General features: G+C 41.0%; 1 long non-coding RNA gene across 1 annotated transcript; it reads left to right on the forward strand.

Annotated features, from left to right (window-relative positions):
* The first annotated feature begins 4,973 nt into the window (after positions 1-4,973).
* Positions 4,974-12,247, forward strand: LOC144586308 (uncharacterized). The gene is made up of 2 exons (XR_013541073.1): positions 4,974-5,205; positions 6,067-12,247. It is a non-coding gene; the product is annotated as an uncharacterized LOC144586308 (long non-coding RNA).
* The last annotated feature ends 2,800 nt before the right edge of the window (positions 12,248-15,047 follow it).

The raw sequence follows: 15,047 nt of genomic DNA on the forward strand, positions 1-15,047 counted from the left end.
GACTGCAGCTCCCAGAAATCCTGCCCAACACAGCTAGTAGTGAAAGCTTCTGGGAGTTTTACATCAAGAACACCTGGGGACCCAAGGTGGGAAACCACTGGACTCATGACAGTGATAGGTAAGTACTGTAGTGGACTCACCCTTCCATCATCAGGAAGTTCAACCAATAAGGGGTAATCAGTGCTTCCCACCCTTGCTTCCTCCTCATTGCGTTCCCCCCCCCGATATCTGTATGAGTTCTGTGCTCTGCATATGCTTTGAGTTCCCTACAGTGATACCCTTATCATTAGCATTGTCCAGGGATACATCTTTCCCTGAGACATAATTTCTTGACCAAACAAGGCATATATGTGATTTGCTACAATTATTACGAATTATATGTGCTGCACAATATATCTTCTACATACTTTGGAATTGTCTGACAGGGATTTACTGACTGTACATGCTTTTTAGAATGTCTTCTAATGGTGGTTTAATGGCAATGGTGTGTTGTAAATGTGATTTAAGATGCAGATTGTGGCTGGGCTCACTTTCTTGAGTCATCTGCACCACATGGACAGGGCTTTTGCTTTATTTATGACACATTTTCAGTCTGGATTATGTCTGGTTGATATTCAGTTGGTCTCCTGTCAGGATTTTTCCTCCTCCTCCTCCTCTTCCTTGATTTTGTTCTTTTAAATTTTATAAAGCTTAAACTGGGGTTTCTCTTTTTTGCTAATTTTATTTTCTAGGGACATTGGGCTCTGGGAGCCACACGGGTTCTATTTTCTATGAGGAAAATAGTAAGGCCCCAGAGGCCATGATCTTGCATGATCTGGATGGGTCCCTTCGAACCTGTCTCCAAGTGGCCTGCAAATAGGTGATAGTTCTGTGGAAGATCTGATGCTGAATTTGATCTGTACCTACATTTGATCTGGGTTAAAACAATTGCTATGAACACTGAAAGAACCAAACTGCCCCCTTAAAAATGATACAGGAGACAAGGCCAACTTCTCCCAAATGGAAATTAAGATTTACATCGGAATTGGATCCCTGAGGTACCAAACATGAGCAACACTCCCAACTCTCGTGAGGCTTAACCTTTTGCAAGCGCCATTTCCTGGCCAGTGACTCAAAAGAAAATAGAACTCCTGGTTGGTATTTAATGGAAGTCTGCAGAAAACTTGTCAAAATACACCATTTCATCTGTCAGATGCTTGGGACAAGACCTCTACAGTAGTTTCCAGAAACCAGCTCAATTACTTACACTTTAAATTATCTTTAATTGTTGCATGTGAGCTACAGGAAAAAAAAATCCCCCTCTGAACCAAGACCCTAGCTATTAAGGATCACCTCATAATTGTAGCTTTAATAAGTGTACTGTAGCAGGTCAGCAGTGGAGGTTAGCATGGGGTATAGCTAGGTGAAGCCTACTGCTTAATATGGGTAAGTGAAAGTGACACATCACTATAGTTTGATCAATTACGTATGGGTAGTTTAGACTGTAAACTTTTTAGTGCATGTAATTACCTAGCCAGATGTTTTAATTTAGAACTTCCCCCTCCTTCCCTTGCACTCCTCCTTTGTCCTAAGACCCAGTTCCTTCTCTTGTTTGACAGCATGAAACTTGCAGAAGGATGATTCACTGAAAGGAACAAAGGTTGCCCCCAATCACATTTTTCACGAATATAAAATAGCAACATTCACCTGGAGAGGGGAATGTTGCAATTTTATATTCATGAAAAATGTGTAGGAACAAGTGAAGGAATGTCCAAAGAATCTGAATGAAATTTGTCAGGCTTCACTCGCCATCCACATAACCATAACTGGACTTTTTTTTTTGACAGGACACATAGGGAGCCCCAGCAAGGAGAAGACAACCCTTGCAGTAAAAACAACAAAGTCAAGATAGAGTCTTGGCGAAACCAAGAATCTTCACTAAAGGTGGAAACTGTGATTGTTGTTATAAATCTTGAACAGCCTCCATAGCCCTGATGCCTAGATATGTCCATCATTGATCTATTCTCTCTCCCACCCTAAAAGACGGTTGACATTCAGGGATCAGATCCAGCTGGTAACAAAGTCAGGAACATAGCCTATGCAAATGTACTGGCACCTATTGCTGCCACTGCACCAAGGAAGCAGGTTATTGCTTTTAGAAAGATTATGGTGTGATCATTTCTTACCAGTCATGTACAGTAGCTAAGATGTACCTCCACCACCATTTCTATGACTTTTTGGGAAAAGAAGATTGTTGTTGGGTGTCCAATTCCAGGTGACAAGGACCCATTTATGACCACCAGTTATCCTTCTGGTTTTCCAGCTCTTGGGTCCAGAGCAGATGGTGGTCCTAACCTGTTTCTCACAAGTAGAAATGTTTGACCATCATGTTTTAGTTTTGGTTCCACAGGAGCAGCTAATGACTAAGCATGGTGTGTATCACTTCAGAGATTGGGGTGCCCTCTCTTGCTCCAGATGGAAGCCACTTATAGCTAAGATTAGCTCAGTAATTTAGGTATCATTAGCCCCAGAGCCAGAGGTTGGGAGTTCAGTTCCACCCTGTGCCTCCTTGACAGGGGCTGATCCATAAGGTCCCTTGCAGCTCTGCAGTTCTAAGATGGTGGTAAGCAGGAAAGCTTAACAGAGAGCAATTTTGTCCTGATCTTCTAGTTACAAAGAGAATAGTCTCCTTTATGTAACCCTGATCCTACACCACATGCTCAGAATATAAAGTCTTCTACAGCAGGAAAAATTATAGAGAAATGACTTGAAGTGCTAGGCAAAGGTGTACCAATGGAGCGCATGACGCTGGCTCTGTTTGACTGGAAAAAGGTTACTGTTTGGTCCGGAGGGCCCAGAAGCTGACGTTTGTTTCTGTGTGTACCCATATGAAATAATTAATTGCCCTGCAATTGATAACACAGGAAATTATATTTTAACATTTGCGGTCATACCATCTGGCCCAGGTCATTGTCGTGGCTGCATTCAAGAGCTTATTCATGTATATATTTGGTGCAAGCAGCCATTTTCAGTCAGAGCATATTGTTATCTCTCTTCTTTAGTCATTTAGATTTGTATGGTCTTTTTGATGAACAAGCACTCATAGCTGTGTTATCTACCACTCTCTTGAATGAATGTAGCCTCTCAAATTTTAACACTCATGATCCTCAGTGTCTGACAGCACCTTCGAGTGCTCTCATGGGCTAAATCTCATGTTAGTACCAACTAGAGTGTCATTAAAATCAATACTCTCGTTTGAGACTACAGTGCTGTTGGTAGAGGTGGTGCTACCATTAGGTACTACAACGAAGCACAGAAGCACTGGAGTTGGCATGTTCACCAACCTGTCCCACAGGAGGGCCCCTCTGCTCTGTACAGCTTTTTCCTGCTGCCAAAATGTGTGTGTGTGTGTGCGCGCGCACGCATGCGCATACACGAACGCACACCATGGCAGCTGTTAGCACCCTACCACATTCTAGTCTTATGGTGAGATGGGGTAATATGTCACCTTGGCAAAAGGTAGGTGCCAGTCACCCTGAACACTTGAAACCTAGTCCAGTGCACTAGGGGAACACAATGATATTTTTCAGTATGTGTCTTCTGTAGGACATGTATGTGCCATGGGGAAAGCAGGAGCAATTTGCTTTTTCTTCTTTTCCTAAACAAACAGTGGCTGAAAAATCTGTTGCATAGCAGAACAAGGATGACATCATCGTCAGTAGCAAATCAGTATGGATTAAAGGCACATTAAACATGATTTCAGGGTGCATGTGACCTGTAAACAATGAGATAAAGTCACATGCACCTGGAAATCACCACAGGAAGACTTTAATCAGCAGAAACTGGCTTCTGCTACTGACACCACTGCTATTGCACATATGGAAGTATGTGACAGGATTCCAGCCATTATGTGTAAAGCACGCATACAGACTCTTTTATGCTAAGCAAGTAAACAGTCATGTCAATTGGGAATGGAGAGGAAATAGAGGGCCAGATACAAAAACTATCACATAATATAAAATAACACTTACTCCTCCTACTGCACCCCTCACTTTTGAGGATGTGTCTCTCTAGCCAGAGACCAAAGGAAGCCTAGCAGTTCCCTGAGACCAAGCAAGCCTCCTTCCATTCCCTTTGCTTCACTCTACTTTTCTTGGCTCTGGACTGAGAGTCAGATCTGTAGGTGCCCCAGGCAGCGACAATATTGCTGAAGCCCTTTGCCCCTGCTTGGCTGTGGGGTTGGGGTGCATGTTTGACATGGCCTGGAGAAGACTCCCTGCCTCATCCCTGGGAAAACTGTGGCTACTGGATGACTGAGACCAATCGTGCTCCCTCCATCTTCTTCTAGAAAGGGAAACATATGTCTATGTTGACAAAGGGCATTGGTGCTGGCTCCCCCTCTGGCCTCTGGTCATGTGGCACAGCCATGTGATGTTAGGGAGAGGGGTACCCACATAGTGTACGATGATGTGGGAGAACAGTACTTTGTTTCTCACTTCGGGTGAAAATGGGATATGTGTTGCATTCATTGGTTAAGCTATTCTAAGCATATTTAGGTTGAAAGGCAGAAACAAATTCAGGCCACATTCAAATGAAATTAAATGAAATGAAATAAACAATTGCCTATGGAAGCTAAATCTGAGCAGATTTTACTTGTAGTAATTAGAGAACTGAAGTTGTAAAAGTGGCCGATAAAGTGGTTAGTAACATAAGGTCTCCTTGGAAGAGAGAAGACTCCTTGGAAAAGAGTTAGGATGTTAGGAAAGTGTAGTGGCTAGAGGAGAAGGGGACGACCGAGGATGAGATGGCTGGACAGTGTCTGCGAAGCAACCAACATGAATTTGACACAACTCCGGGAGGCAGTGGAAGACAGGAGGGCCTGGCGTGCTCTGGTCCATGGGGTCACAAAGAGTCGGACATGACTAAACGACTAAATGAACGAACATAAGGTCGCTTATTCTTTTATTCTACATTTTCTGTCCTGCCTAAGAAAAGCAAAGTTACTAGCAATTCAAACAATGTTTTACGGAAGAAGAATTGGGGGGGGGAGATCCCATCAAAACAGTTATCCCCCTCAGAAGCAACAAGCATCAATAAGGAGCTGTTTTCTATCACCAATTGTATTCTAAATTTTAGAAATAAAACCTGAAGATGAGAAGACCAAGCAGGCCTTTTTGGGAAGGGCATCCTGATGCACTTGAATCTGTCTCTTCTTGTATTTATCTGGTGAGTTTTAACCTGGGAGTAAGCATAGGACAAGGCATTTGCAGGAGAATATGGCACTGCTGCTACATATAAGAGAAGGCAGTTCTTAAGATATCAAGTGCCACACAATTTCAATCATAGCTTGGAGTGAAAGCCCTTTTGTTCTAAAAAAATGGGCTCAGATTAAGCCCAAACTAGGCAATATGTTTTTCACATTCCTCTTTCTTTCTTTCTTTCTTTCTTTCTTTCTTTCTTTCTTTCTTTCTTTCTTTCTTTCTTTCTTTCTTTCTTTCTTTCTTTCTTTCTTTCTTTCTTTCTTTCTTTCTTTCTTTCTTTCTTTCTTTCTTTCTTTCTTTCTTTCTTTCTTTCTTTCTTTCTTTCTTTCTTTCTTTCTTTCTTTCTTTCTTTCTTTCTTTCTTTCTTTCTTTGAAAGGTGCTCCCTCAAGTGGTCAAAGATGTCTTTCATGGGACATGATTTTCCTTGCTTGTGTATCTTGAGCTTAGTGTGCTTTGTTTTGGGATTGGTCACTGAAAAATGAATAACAGCTGAAAAATTCATTGATATCTCCTATGAAATCCTATCATGGAATGGAAAAGGGATTAAATCTCAGGGAATATGCCTCTAGTTTAACATCTAGTTTTATCTCTATTTTACAGGGATCTGAAAATTATTTGGAAATTCCCTCTGTTGAAATCTGCCCCCTATGCATTTGAAAAGGCTGACCATTGTGACTAAACCATAAAACCTTCTCCTTATATGAGGATGAGCTGAACAAGTTTTATGTTTCTTCTTTTCCATAGCTTATCATATTAGTAACCAGTTTTCTACCACCAACTCACCGCTTTCTCTACATCCTCTCTCTCCTCCTTTCTACCTTGTAGAGAATTCGGACTCAGCCCAAACATAACTTGAGTCACACACCCTTGGGACTGAAACGTGCAGAGAAAACAATGAAACAAGTCTGTTTATAAAGCCTTCAACACATTAACTGGTGGAGAGGAGCCCAGGTTTCCACGTAAAAGAGTTCTGAATGGATGCAAGTGACATGAAACGCATGGAAAATACAGAAAATGTGGAATAAGTAATAAAATCACAAATAAAGTAAATACACTAAATTGGGAATACTGTTGTAACTCATAATTATTTCTTCCCTTAAGTACACAAAGTGAACAACATTTGTGGAAAAGTGTAAAGATCTCCCACTGGGGAGTAGAAAATGATTCTGCATAAGTTGAAGTCTTTAGTGACAGGACTAGATGGGGTACACAAGTTCTCAGGGTGGGTCACACATTAAAATACCTACATCTCTTGGGATGTTTCCAGACCCAGGATTTCTGAACCCAGCAATTAGAACTTATGCTATGCTATATTTTTTTCCCTTAACAGATTTTCCTTGGTAAGGAAAAAGATGGAAGACGTCGTGGAAAAACATGGGAATGTTATGAGTGGAAGACAATATCATGTGAAGTCCCCATAAAATTTAATGAATGAGGTGGGCCAATTCTGTGATAAAAGTTTCATCTGGAAACACTCTTGACTTCTTAATAACTGAATAGGATGGAGTTGTCCAGAGGTGTCCATTATTTGTCAGTTGAATGTGCTCTTAAATTTTGTTCATGTCATCTTTCTCTCGATGAAACACATGGGATGGGTGGGACAATGATTTCACTTTTGTGATCCAGAGAGCAAATGTGTCCCTTTAGTCCCATTATCTTTCACTCTCAGTTTAGCAAAAAGTACTGTACAGTGATGGAGGAATGAGAAAATCTTTCTCCCATATGAACCGTGATGTTCAAGAAGCTGATTACTCATGCTGTGAATCATTGGAATATGGATACACTTTGCTGGCAACTGGACTCCTCCTATCTGAAAGCTCTCGATTGTCATTTAGAGTACAAGATAACATCTCAAGATGACAAAATACATCTATGCTGGGATAAACAATTTTCTTCTTGCAAGCTATATTTTCATATTTTTCTAACTTTTTATAGCTCACCCATCTCCCAGGGCTTTGGGAAGAAGCATCTGCTGAATCATTATCTCAAAGGATTCACAACACAAATAATGAATATAACAGGCTTGGAGAAACAAAGGAAGGGGAAAAATGTTTTAGAAACAATAAGGTTACGATTTTTTTTTAAAGTGCAAGACAAGCCTGCATTAGCTTCACATGTAACTGGAAGGGACGGTTGTGGATTAGCCACGTGGTCTTCCAAGGAGAAATCCAGACAAGTTTGTAATGTTTGCTTCGATATAACATACCAAACTACTTCTTCTGTTCACATTAAAATCCATGTCAGAAAAGAATCCAAGCCTTCCTGCAACCCATGCTTCTAACCCTTCCACACATATCCTCCGAATCTCTCCCACCTCCTTAACCTTTTTGATTGTCTATAGAAAAGGACTTAGGCCCAGAGGACACAGGCTATGTGTCAGATGCAAGGAGTGCGAGGAAGCGCAGTTTCTGAGTGCCACTGATCCATAGCAATAATACTGACAACACAGTACCCAGAATTCTTTGCATCTGGACCACTGCCAGAGCAGTATGACCCGCACTGGAGAGAAGAAAGGGGAAGAGAGGCTCACAGGTTTTCAAGCCTATGAAAGGGAGGCATCTCTAAAGGGCCTCAACACTGTACATTTGAGTGACCCAGAGCAATAGAAACTATTGCTCCTGTGGTACACATTAGCTCTAAATGCAGTAGGTATACAGCGAGGGATCCTGAGGCTGTGTGCAAACTGGAAAAAATTTGTATAGAAATCCCTGTAAGCCATGTGAGGTCCGTATATGATCGAGTGAAACTTTATTTTACTTTGTTGGATTTATTTGACTTTGGACGTACATGAGATTTCTAAAAGGCATACTAAATATATTTAAATAAGTAGCCTGTCAATATGAGTGTTCTTCTGGTCAAAGACATTATGGGCACCATTAACAAGAACAGGACAATATGGTCAGCACAGCCCGTCTTGCTCAGTTCATCTCAAATAACTTTCTGCCTCCTGAAAAGGCTGAGATGGAGGAAGTCATGGGAAAAGTTATGAGAAATCCACTGCTGCAGAGAGACTGCCATGATTAAAAAGTCTCTCTTTCTCGCTTGTTCCCTCTCCCTGTCCTATCCCAAGCTAGTGCTGTGATTTTCCATGTTGGCATGTGAGCACGCTGGCAAGGTTTTCCCATTTCACCTGTGACAGTTGCCAAAGCCCCGAAGCTAAATCTGCATCCTATTGTCTGCTCTACCCATGACTCCAGGGAGTTGCCTGACTGTGGCGCAACCTGGGAAAAATCATTCCAGAATGTTCATTACAAGCTTGAGATACACTACGAGTTTAATTATGGAGGTGCAAGGTATTCAACGGAGGATATTGTTGATATGTTGCTACATGGCTGCATCTACCCTTGGCAAAGTCCAATAACTTTTGCTTTCTTTGGCACATTGTGTCACCATTTGTTTCCCATTTTGTTTTAAAGTGGATGTTAATTTCTTGCCAGACTAATAAACCTAGGAACTGCCGTCTACTTCCCTAAACAGAGCAGCCCTAATATGCAGAGACCATATATGAGTATAACACCTGGTCAAAGGGCAGGTTGTCTCCTGGCTATAATGAGTTAAAAAAAGGACTTTTTAATCACTGGGGCTGTATCACTTAGCTGATGTAGAAATGGATGCACTTCCACAGCCATTTTACTTCTCATGGTTGAAACCTACCATTGATTAAATCCTGGCTAAAACTCATCACACACACCCCAACTAACGGTTGAAGGGTGGACTACTTATGGCCCTAACCAGGATGGCCAGTTACTAAGGGATGATTAGACCTGTTGCAGGCCAGTAACATCTTTCCCTGGGGTATACAATTTGAAAGAGGCATCAAAGCAAATGGCTGTGTTAATACCAAAGTTATATGCACAAATATGCAAACATTATAAGACGTATAGGGCAGGTGTGCAGGACTGATGATAAACCATATTATTAGGAAGCATCTTTGTCATGAGCTGATGGCAATCTAGATAACTGATAGAGTCCCACACCTAACATCCTTAGATATTGTCAATTTAGATACAGCTGTTGGGAGTTGGCATTCAAGAACATATGGTGGGCCATCAATTTCAACATCCCTGTTGTACTGTCTATGATCCATATGCCATAATCTTTGCACTGTCTTCACTCCCAGTAACCTTCATTTATTGTAGGCTTAGAACTGGGATAGTGAAGCTGGTTTGCTTGAGGATTGGAGCACAAATATTGTTACTTTGGGAATTCTGCTAACCCGATTCTGTCGTGTGATTTTCCCACCTGTTCTGAAAGCAATGAAATCTGAAGTAAATGCAACATTTTGATGCAGGTCAAATTCTGTAACTTTTGGCTGAAATGTGTTCTTCTTCAGAACGTATTCAAAACCAGAATATCTTGGGACATGATTTAAGGCAAGGAACTTTAGAGTTCCCTGTGTAGCTGTGTGGTAAAACGAAAAAAGAATTTTAGAAGTAAAAACTTACACTTAAGCTATGTCTGTCATTTTGAGCTGATATACCACCCTGTAAGGTTCTTTTTGAAAACTGATAAATACACAATAAAGACCTCAGTGTTTTAACTTTATTCCCCGACTCCTCAACTTTCTGTGCTACATTAACTGCAGTTTTGGCTACAGCATGTTCTCTGAAAATTTAAGGAAGAAATAACTATGATTTATCACCTTATTCTTTCTCCAAAATCTCTGCCAAAATCCCATTTTGTCAAGCAGGATCTTTGTTAATATCTTTAAGACTGCAAAAAGCAACCAAGCAACCAACAACAAAAAAAGCTAAACGCAAAACAAAATGGTCAAGCTGCACAATTGCATATGGATCCATGTAACTATATCATTTACAGTAAGTTTACACATACAATTGCAAATATACAGTATATATAATATATTCATACTACTGCACAAATGTATATTAGAGAAAGATCAATGTGTTTTTAAAGTTTTTAAAGTTGCATTTTGATACGTTTCTGGTGGCCAAACAAAAAAGCAAAAGCAAACAAACAACCACCACACCCCAAACTAAAAACAAAAACGAAACACCTCATGTCTAGAGATGGGCATGAACTGGTAAAATGGTGGTTCGCGATTCACTGGTATTCTTGAATCACGAACCACAAACTTTCACAAACTTTTCAGTTAAATGACCTATTTTGTGGTTTGTGCGATTTGGGACTTCCAGGAGTGGTAGGATGGCCCCCCCCACATGTGTTAGAGATGCCAAACTTGCAACAAGTCTTCAGCTCACTCTCCTCCCCATCCCCTCCGAGTCTGGCAAAAAAATTGGATTTGGGGTATTCGAGTGATAGCCCCCCACAAAGCAGGTCCCCTCAGGAGCTTTTTAGCAGCTGGCTTGGGAAACTTAAATGAATGAGTCATACAAGGGGATTTGAGGCAGGGTGTTGCTCATCATGAGGTGGACCGAGGGAGGAATGAATGGACTAGTTAGGGTCCTTTTCTCATGGCAGCTGCTGCAAAAGTGAAACCACTAACTGAACTGCCCACGGTGTGGCTCTTATAACCAGCTACAGTGAACCCTTGACTTACAGACGGCTTGACTTACAGACTTTTTGAGTTACAGACTTCTCTGGCCGCAAAATTTAGGTTTGACTTGCAGCCTGAGAATTGACTTACAGACCAGAAAAAAACCAAAATGGAACAAAAACGGCCTGTTACGGGATTAATCGGTTTTCAATGCACTGTAGGTCAATGGAGACTTGACTTACAGACTTTTTGACTTGAGAACTGCCTTCCAATACAGATTAAGTTCTCAAGTCAAGACCCCACTGTACTCCCAGAGCGCAGACCTGGAATTTTGTGGTCGATGGCCTGACCTGATAACCAACCCTATAACAAAGTTTGTTGGTTCTAAGACTCCTTCCAAAGAAGAATCTCTGTGGAAAATTGTGAGTCTAGAATTATTTACTGACATTTGAGCCACCCAGCCACAGGACCTCCTTCTTGTGAGAACAAAGTTGAGGATTACCGGCCCTTGTCAAATGCATTATTGAGCTAGACAGTAACTCAGCATTTCCAGTGTCTCATCTAAGGGCCAGACAGCCTATCACTAGTGCAACAGCAATGGTTTCCTCACATTTCACAATTTAATCTTACTTCCAGTTTCCATCCCACAGTGTTCTGACCATAAGGCATTCCCTTAGTAAACTTGCACACAGATGTTTCTGTGTTTTCTAAAATTTCTGTGACCTATGCCATGCCTGAAAAGTAACCCAGGTGTATCAAAACACACAAGTTAATTGTGTAATAGAAGGGAGGTCTCCAAATTATTCTTATTCTTATTAATATTATTCAAAAATGGAACGCACAGTCTTTGACTGGTATTATATAACAGATACAGGTTTTAACCAAAAACCAAGTATCAGTTAAATATTGATGGAATATGTATGCTGTTCTGAACACTGCTAATTTTCTGGCTCTGATGGTGCTATTTCTGAGATCTGCAGATGATGATTTCATCTTCCAGCTATCACCCACTTATCATCATTTTACTCCAGGGAGAGTGGAGAGAGCAAGTATGGCAGGAATTTAAGGCAATATTGCACAACATCGTGTTCTACTTACTTGAACCAAGGTCAAATATGGTGTTTTTTTGTTTGAGGCTCCTTCCTTCTAAATGACAGCTACTGCCCCCATCTCAACCTGTTGTATTTGTGGTGTTCTTTGTGGATTACTTGCAATCCCCCAGAGATCAGAAAGGCTTTTACCTCCTATGGATTCAAAACCATTCCAACAGCTGTAACTATTTCATTTTTAATTTCCTTGATACAGCCTTGTCTCTGCTTAATCCATCAAGACAATTTTGGTGTTCCTAGATCATAAACTGAGACTGGGGATGAGGGGGAGAGGAAGGAGGGTGGTGGTAGTAGGGTGAACTATCATTAATGTATAAAAAGGCTCTGAGAAATTGTTATCTAAATTGTAGCCAAATGTACCTGAGAATGCTCCAAGCTCTCTTGTAGATTAAAGATGAGTTTGCCACTTAATCAAATATAATGGGGTACGGAATATTCTCTGCCTTTAACCACAGTATAAGCTAAGTCTGTCAGATCTCAGAGCACCAGCTAAAGTGTCAGGAAACTGCGATTCTTTCCCAGGTCTCTGGGGCTGGGGGTGGAGTGGAGATGGAGAAAAATCTCAAGGTGAGGGTTGATGCTGGAAGAAGAGGAAGATTTATTTTGTATACTGGCTCCTTTCTTTCTGTCCTTTCACCAGAAGGCTTGTAATGAAACATTACAAACATATGTAATGTTTGGAAACTGCTGTTGAGGGGCAACTCTTAGGTGGGAGAACTGTTTTATTCTTTTAAAATCTCGATTTTTAACTCTCTCTTTAAAAAATCTTTTTATAAACTGTTATGTTTAATTGTTTTTTTAAATAATATGATTTCTATATTTTGTAATCATTTTAATATATGTGTTTTTAAAACTAATTTTTATAAGCTGCTTTGACTTCCTCTACAAGAAGAAAAGTTGAGTATATGTTAAACAAAACGAAGCAAACAAGCAAATACTTTATTTTTTGCGTGGGACTTTCATCCATCTCCTCACCATTCCCAAGTAGCACCAGGGTTCACTGACTCAGGGATTGGCTATCTCAGCTGTACCAAGGGCCAGATTCCAGTTTGGCCAAAAGTGTAGGGGCTGCACACCTCATATCCGCCCCGAGTAGACTTTGTCTAGAGGGGTGGGGTATAAGTCTAAATAAAGTGAAGTAAATATCCCCTAAAGCTGGTGAAAAATATACTGGTGCTACCTGTTGTCTGTCAACCGACCGACCGACCGACCGACCAACCAACCGACCGACTGACTGACCGACCAACCAACCAACCAAGGCAGTTGTAACCATTTTCATCCTATACCACCTTGTTTAAACTTGTTTATTTGTTAGGTAAGCTTTGCAACATTCATTTAAAAAAATTTAAACATTGTACTTTTGTATCTAAATTGACTTGGTTGATTTAGGAAGTTTTACTTGTACAAAGCACTTCCAGGTTTCCGACCAGATAATTGATGGCTGGAGACCAGGATGTGTACTTAGTCCCGAATCAGCCGAGTCAATTGAAGTTTTTTTAAAAGATAAAGAATAATGATAAACAGCACTGGACCACATCGGACCACAAAACAAGTTTAGACAGGATGGTGTAGGCTTAAAATCACTGCAATTAATACAGGAAAGAAGCTGTGAGCTGCATCCCCATTTTTCAGTCAATGATTGCACTGTAGGTTTTAATGGTTTTTTAAAATGATCAATAATTTGGGAAGTCTTGGAGAGATGGAAAATTGCTGCAAGACATCTACCTTACTTTAGGAAATAGTGCAGGAAATATGAACAATCTCAATCAATCTTAGAACATGTTGAGCTGGAAGGCGCCCTATGGATCATCAAGTCCAGCCCCTGTCAAGAAGGTGCAGTGGGGAATTGAACTCCCATCCTCTTGACTCAGGTGTTGGCTGTCAAAGCTTAGGGGATCAGAAGCTACTGACCTGACTATCCAAGTCTAAGCTAGCCACTTGATGTGTCACCAGATCAGCAAGTAACTTTAAAAATGACCTTTGGGTTGAATACTGTACTTCCAATTTCATATCTTACACTGAAGATGCTTCAGACAATAGAAAAATGCAGCAAATTATTCAGTAATCCAACACATGTTCATCCTGGATGGGGAGGTGTTGATTGCCCTAATTAAGAGGCATATGTGCAATATATTATAGACATAACATGACAGTTATGGCTGAACATTATGGACTTAGGTTGCAATCATACACCCACTTGGAAGATCACTGAATTTAAGGGGATTTTTCTGTCGGTAGCCTTACATGCAGAAATCTCAGCATCACATTCATTTACTTTATTTTTGGCATAACAGAGCCTACCATTGTGGGGAACAAATACTGTACACCCATTGGGGCTGAAATAGTGGCTAGAGGCTTGGATTGAATGGGTAATCTGAGACTGGGAACACACAAAAGACTTTAGGAGACCATGTGACTGATTCACAAGGGGTTGGGCAGAGCCCTGGTACAATCCCAAAATAATGAGAGTGCAGATGTTTCACCCATAAACATCAGGCAGCTTCCACAAAAAGTCAGGGATCACTACAAGAGGTATCCTTCATAATTTTATTTGACCCTTTATGAGCATTATCCAAGGGACGTGGTGGCGCTGCGGGCTAAACCACAGAAGCCTGTGCTGCAGGGTCAGAAGACCAAGCAGTCGTAAGAGCGCCCGTTGCTTGTCCCAGCTCCCGCCAACCTAATGGTTCGAAAGCATGCAAATGCAAGTAGATAAATAGGGACCACCTCGGTGGGAAGGTAACAGCATTCCGTGTCTAAGTCCCACTGGCCGTGTGACCACGGAAGATTGTCTTCGGACAAACGCTGGCTCTATGGCTTGGAAACGGGGATGAGCACTGCCCCCTAGAGTCGAACACGACTAGACAAAAATTGTCAAGGGGAACCTTTACCTTTATGAGCATTATAAACAGATAATAATAACCATCTGCTATCAATTCAGTTCTGACTTATGATGACCTTTTTCAAAGGAAATGCATTTGTACAATGCTCTCTGGCCATGCTTGTGTTTCAGATGGTGGCAGAAGGTTGAGTAATTAAAACACTATTATTTATTGCAGAATCGGGCAGTATTTTTTGTTTGGAATCTTGAACATCTAAAGAAGAAAGGCTTTAGAGTTCCAACTTTGTAGACACATCCCAGTGTTATGTTCTTTCATGATACCTAATATGGCTGTGTCCTTTTGATACCACTCTTGAACTGTCCCTACTCAGTCCCTTTAACCTATATTGCTGTGTGATAG

The sequence above is a fragment of the Pogona vitticeps genome, chromosome 2 (genome assembly GCF_051106095.1).
Source record: "Pogona vitticeps strain Pit_001003342236 chromosome 2, PviZW2.1, whole genome shotgun sequence".
NCBI classification, from domain to species: domain Eukaryota; kingdom Metazoa; phylum Chordata; class Lepidosauria; order Squamata; family Agamidae; genus Pogona; species Pogona vitticeps.